Below are 7,241 nucleotides of genomic sequence, written 5' to 3'. Positions count from 1 at the left end.
GTAGTTAAATATTTATCTGAACTATCTAATCGGCCCACATCTTTCAGGTTCTTAAGACTCTTGTCAATATCTAGCCTTATTTATGCCTACATTAATTTAGTCAGCTTCCTTATTTTACCTTTGAGTCACGGATTTTCCATGCTCCAGAAATGACTCCAGACCCATCAGAAAGAAAGAAGCCACAGCAGAAATGATGTCAGACCATGGGAACATGTATTCCATCTCTCCATTTACTGAATTATGACTCACTGCTTTGTCTAACCTTTTTTCTTCTTCACTACTCTCTCCAACCTTCCCTTGACTTTAGACCTCTATGTATTTCCAATCTCTTCTCAAGAACTGATTTTCTGCTGGGCCAGCTCCAGACTCTGTTTTGCCTTGTCTTTTCATTCTCTGGGCAGCCACCCTGTCTCCCTGTGACCCTCGGTTTCCCCTTTACTTTTATTCTTTCATACCGTGGGAGCCCACCTCAATCACCACAATGTATTAGATTCAAACACTTCTATTTCAGGTCTGCATCTGCCTATCTGAGCTGTAGACATATATACCCAATGCCTATTCAACCTTTGCTTGGATTTCTAATAACAATGGCAAACTTGACACTGGCAAAACAGAATCCCCTTTCTGATCTTCATCTAATTTTCATCCCCTCAATCTTATTGCCCACCTGGTTGCTGAAGACAAAAACCTAGAAGTCATTTTTTATTCCTTTCTTTCTTTTGGTCCCTGTGTGAAATTCTTCAGCAAATCCTGTCAGCTCAAACTCCAAAATCTGTTCTGTATCTCTCCACCTTTTTCCCTCCCTAAGGCTGTCACTCAAATACCCATCAAAACCACCTATCATGTGATCACAGGAATACCTTCTCAACTAGTCTCCTTGATTCCATACTTGCTAGATTGTATCTAGTGCATTAGAGGTAATGATCAAGTAACACAGGTTATCTAAGTCAAATTAACTAAATGCATTGCAGGCTGTGTATAACATCAGGGTCAGAGAGATATATGTTGATAATGTGGGAAGTGTAGAAATAGCAGGGACAGGAGAGATGTGGATCCACCAAGACCCAGGTCTAACCTAAGTGTTCAAATTCTGCCTGGCTGCTCTTTCTCCCATTCCTTCCATGCAAGCTTCCAATCTCAGACTTTAGGAAGACAAATACCATATGATTTCACTTATGTGTGAGCCTAGAAAAACAGAATAAATAAACAAAACAAAAAGAAACTCATAGATACAGAGAACAAATTTATAGTTGTCAGATGGGAGGGATTTGGGGAGCTGTGTGAAAAACATGAAGGTGTTAAATGCAAATTGGCAGTTACAAAATAGTCACAGGGATTTAAAGTACAGCATAGGGAAGATAGTCAATAAATTGTAATAACTACATGGTGCCAGGTGGGTACTAGACTAAATGAGGGATAACTTCCTAAGTTATATAAATGTCTAAACACTAATATAATTTTGAATATCAACTGTAATTGAAAACAAAAAAAATTTATTTTTAAAGTATTGAGGTTGGTTTCTATAGGAATTATATGCACCAAACTCAGGTTTTAGGTCCACACTGAGAGCTTAATTCTCATGTGAGTCTTTTATTTCTTCTATGTTCCATTATCAGTGATTATCATGTTAAACCAGCTTTCTAGATACAAGTGCTACTGGATGGGAAGAAGTGAATGGCACAGTTAACTGTACCCAGTTGCTAGATATATAATTCAAAACAATTTCCCTACTAAGTTTGGGTCTAGAAGAGATTAAGTGGCCTATCAGTATGCAAACTCATGATGAAAGAGAAATTATACTATAATTTGCAGTTTTACTCTTGTAATTTGTATAATCGTACACTTCAAATTGGTAACTCTAATACATGTGTGAAGTTGGAGAGCTGCAAATCCATAAATACATTGTTATATATTAGCATATAATCTTGTATATAGCATTGTCTGATAAATTATTATACTGAATCGGTACTGGATTACCCCTGTAGTAATTACAATTTCAGTATAATAATTTATTACTAATTTTAAGTAACCTTAGTAAATACTGAATTGACTTAAAATTATCTTAAGAAAAGAAATAATATTTCAATTTCTGCTATGTTTTTCACCAACTTTATGCATTCAAAGTTATTTTAATAGAAAATCATTAATCTACCTGCTATATTGTCAGTGGCTTTAAAGGGATTTATTAATCTTAAAGTAAATAAATACATACATATATATATACATAAATCTGTCAATCTTTTGTCTCAGAGCCTGTTTTATAACTGATTTAAAAACACTGAGAAAAATTTATAATGAACTTCAGACCACCTCATTTTGTGATGAGACATGGTGGTCAGCAGCAATGAGGGAACATATTGTGCTCAGATGCCAGCCTTTTTACCATTCTAAAATGGTGGGTTTGGAGCTTAAAACCAATATCCACTGTAAATGTGTGGGTTTATTTCTGGGCTCTCTATTCTGTCTCATTGATCTACGTGTAGGTTTTTTATGCCAGTACCATGCTGCTTTGATTAGTATGGCCTTGTAGTATAGTTTGATATTAGGTAGTATGATTCCTCCAACTTCGTTCCTCATTCTCAGGATCACTGTTGCTATGCAGGGCCTTCTGTGGTTCCTTATGAAATTTTGAAATACTTGTTCTACTTCTGTGAAATATGTCATTAGAATGTTGATGGGAATTGCATTGAAGCTCTAGATTGCTTTGGGGAGTATGGACATTTTAATGATCTTAATTCTTCCTAGCCATGAACATGGTATGTGCTTCCACTTATTTGTATCTTCTTCAATTTCTTTCTTCAATGTCTTATAATTTTCCAAGTACAGGTCTTTTACATCCTTGGTTAGGTTATTCCTAGGTATTTTATTCTTTTTGAAGCAAATGTGAATAGTATTGTTTTATTAATTTTCCTTTTTGTTAATTCGTTAGTGGCATATAAAAATGCAACTGATTTCTGGATATTAATTTTGTATCCTGCTACTTTGCTGAATTCATTTATCAGTTCTAGTAGTTCCTTTTTGGAATCTTTGGGTTCTCTATGTACAGTATTATGTCATCTTTCTTTCCAATTTTGATACCTTTTATTTCTTCTCATTGATTTCTGTGGCTAGGACTTCCAGTACTATGTTCAATAAGAGGGGTGAAATCAGGCATCCCTGTCTTGTTCCTGATCTTACCAGGAATGCTTATAGATTTTGCCCATTGAGTATGATACTGGCAGTGGGTTTGTCATATTATGTTTAGATGCGTTCACTCTATTCCCAGTTTGCTAAGAGTTTTTAATCATAAATGGGTACTGGATTGTATCAGATGATTTTTATGCATCTATTAATATGATCATGTAGTTTTTATCCTTTATTTTGTCTATGTGGTGAATCACATCTATTGATTTATGAATGTTGCACCAACCTTGCATTCCTGGAGTAAATTCCACTTGTTTGTGACATATGATTTTTTAATGCATTTATGTATTCAGTTTGCTAATATTTTGTTGAGGTTTTTTTATTATCTATGTTCACCAGGGATATTGACTTTTTAATATTTGACAGAGGAAACAAAGACATACAATGGGCTAAGGATAGTTTATTCAATAAATAGTGTTGGGGAAATTGGACAGATATGTACAGAAAAATGAAACTAGAACACCTTCTTACCCCACATACAAGAATCAATTCAAAATGGATTAAAGACTTAAATGTTAGGCCCAAAACCATAGAATTGTACAAGAAAATCTAGGAAGCAAAATCTTGGTCACTGCTTGCATCAATATTTTATCAGATATATCTTCTCATGCAAGACAAATGAAAAAATAAACAAATGGGACTACATCAAACTAAAAAGATTTTGCACAGCAACCATAAACATCGCCAAAATAAAAAGACGACCCACAGAATGGAAGAATACATTCGCCGATACATCTGTTAAGGAGTTTATATCCAAAATGTATAAAAAACTTACAAAACTCTACACCAAAAAAAACAAACAATTCACTTAAAAATGGGCAAAGAACCTGAATTGACACCTCTCCAATGAGGACATATCAACGCCCAATAGACATATAAAACGATGCTTAATATCACTAATCATCACAGAAATGCAAATTGAAACCACAATGAGATACCATCTCACACTTATCAGAATGGCCATCATCAATAAATCAACAAACAACAAGTGCTGGCAACAATGTGGAGAAAGGGGAATCTTTCTACACTGTTGATGGGAATGCAGATTGGTGCAGCCACTGTGAAAAGCAGCATGGAGATACCTCAAAATATTAAAAATGGATCTGCCTTTTGACCCAGGGATCCCACTTCTGGAAACATATCCAAAGGAACCCAAAACACTAATTCAAAAGAATATATGCACCCCTATGTTCATTGCAGTGTTAGTTACAATTGCCAAGATATGGAAGCAGCCTAACAGTCCATCAGTAGATGAGTGGATGAAACAACTATGGGATATTTACACAGTGGAATACTATTCAACCATAAAAAAGAAAATTTTACCCTTTTCAACACTATGGATGGACCTCGAGAACATTATGAGAAGTAAAATAAGCCAGTCAGAGAAGTTCAAATACCAAATGATTTCACTTATATGTGAAATCTAATGAACAAACTGAACTAACAAGCAAAATAGAGACAGACTCATAGATAGAGAGCAGGATGAGAGCTGAAGTGGAGGGTAGGTTACAGAGTGTAGGGATGGAGCAAAAAGAAAAAAGAACTTATGGGTATAAACAACAGTGGTGATTGCAAGGGGAGGGGAGGGAGTGTATAAGAGGACTAAATTGTAATAAAAAATACAACAAAAAAATTTTAAAAATCAATATCCATATATTTTGTTTTACATACCACTTTATTATAATGTAATATCTTTTCCTACTAAGGTAGAAAGAAAAGTGTCTAGTTTAGTAATAAAATGGAGGTGATCAGAAATTGCTAGAAAATTTATAGCTTTCCCTAAAAATAAATTGAATGTGATTACTTATAGTGTACATACAAAATAGTAAGAGAAAAAAAGACACAACAGATCTGAGTATTATGCAAACTCAAAAGTAGGAAATAAAACTCCAAAGTTCTGTTTCTTTAGTTAGGCAAAGTATATTGCAGTTAAAGTTAATATCCCATGTAAAGTATAATTTAAACATCTTTCCATTTCCAGGATATTCTAGGTGTATTTTGGTCAGATTTTAAAATGCTGATATAACAAATTATATTGATACTTATAAGAAATCATATTTTTTTACTTTTTACTAAAACACAAAAATGCTGTTATAGGCTAGGCAGGATTATATAGTTTTAACATTAACATATTATATTACAACATTGGTAATGTTCATTTTATTTATCTGTTATTGAAAACCTGCCACAAGACAGGAGTCATCTTAAATCTGTTAATCCAGGTTGTATCTTTTAAATTAGATTTTTTTCTCATATTATAGTCACCAAATAACTTTATTTCTGGTATAGCACTAAACTTCAAGTTCATTTGATATTTTTTTAGAGTTTAATTTCTCAGCATATTTGTACCTTGCCTTTTTTTCCCCTATAATCCAGTAAATTACCACACTTTTCTTCTCTCCTTAATGCTGATTATGGAAAATAAATTAAAAAATTTTCCCAGTATTTCATGAAACAATATTTAAAAAAAGGGGGGGGGATTTCTAAATCCTCAAGCAATCAAAACTAATGTTTCATGTTGGTGACTGAAGTTATGTCTAAAAGGATAATACTTGTTTCATGCGCTCATTAGACTTGCCATCTAATTTATCAGGTTTAAAATATCTTTAACATGACATTTGACTTTGCGCTGGATAATGGTTTCCTTTGACATTAAATTTTGCCTTAGAATCTATTTGAGCATTTTATTGTGTAGTGAAATAAGCTTCAGTTGTATTGTCAAAAAAAAAAAAATCATGCTTAACACAGCAGAGATAAGTAGAGAAAAACATGCTATTTGTCAAAATCTCTATGGCTTTAACTATCATAAAACTTAAATAGTCCAGATGGATTAGCTTTTCAGATGCCTTACATTTCTTTACTTAATTTTTTCTTATTGGTGGGAAAGAGAAATGGTGGTCAAAACTGTCCTTCCTGTGGGCAGTTATTTGTTGTTTCTTTTAACTGATGCATAAACTGTGTTATTCATAATGAGTAGTATATGTTCCTTGCCCTGGCTGGTTTAGCTCAGTGGATTGAGCGTCGGCCTGCGAGCTAAGTGTCGCTGGTTCGATCTTCCAGTCAGGGTACATCAGAGAAGGAAAACTCTGACTCCAAAAAACCTCCGCTGCCTTGCGGCATACCTCTTCAGGGGAAAGGCTAAGGGAGTAAACCCCGACAGAAAATCCGGAACCGGAGTCCCTAAGGCGGTTTGACGTTGTAGTCAACACCGGCAACTCCTGCGGCGCACCTGAACCCAAGCTGTATCGACTCCGTCTTTCCCTTGGACCCTTCAGCTGTGAAGAGAGGGGGGGTCTGCTGCATGGGCAACAGCAGACCCTCCATATTACCCTGCCCAGGCTCTGTAGCTTCAGCGTCATCACAAGATGTCGATTCAACACGGGAGGAGACAGATACCATGTCACTCCCGAGTCGGATTGCACAGCCATTCTCGGCGGTGCAGATAGACTCTTAAGAAGCTACACCATCGTCTCTCGAGACGGACGGCTGCCAACGACGACGAGTATATGTTCCTCTAATATGGATGTATACATCTTTCAAAATTATTTTCCTTAGCAATATTTTAATGTGAAGATAGGTCCTGAATGGAGTTTATTGATGCACTTGAAATGACATGAATGCCTTCACTCACTTCAGTCCTTGATGAAACCTGTGAAATGGAGACATTGGTTTCATTTCCTCCCTATAATATACTTCATTTCCAGACATGAAGATAGGTAATTTTAACTCTGGTGATTAAAGTTAGTATCAGAGTACACAATTATTTATGTGTACAAGTCTAATGATTCCCTTTTTCTCTTATATTCTAATATGTTTTATCATTAAAATGGAATATAACAAGGACATTTATTTGTCCATTGTCTAACTGTCTATAACCATACCTGAGTAAGCATTATATTTTTGCATTTGATATGTATGTTTAATAATTTTAAAGATTCAGTTATGTTTTTTGTTCATTTGTTTAAATTAATTCACCCATTTAAAAAATATTCATTGAGAACTTTTTAGTACAAGTTACTGCACACAAAATACATATGGCCTGTGACCTCATAGAACTT

Source organism: Furipterus horrens, unplaced genomic scaffold (genome assembly GCF_987537825.1).
Source record: "Furipterus horrens unplaced genomic scaffold, mFurHor1.1.pri manual_scaffold_6, whole genome shotgun sequence".
NCBI lineage: Eukaryota > Metazoa > Chordata > Mammalia > Chiroptera > Furipteridae > Furipterus > Furipterus horrens.
This window is presented reverse-complemented; position numbering follows the sequence as displayed.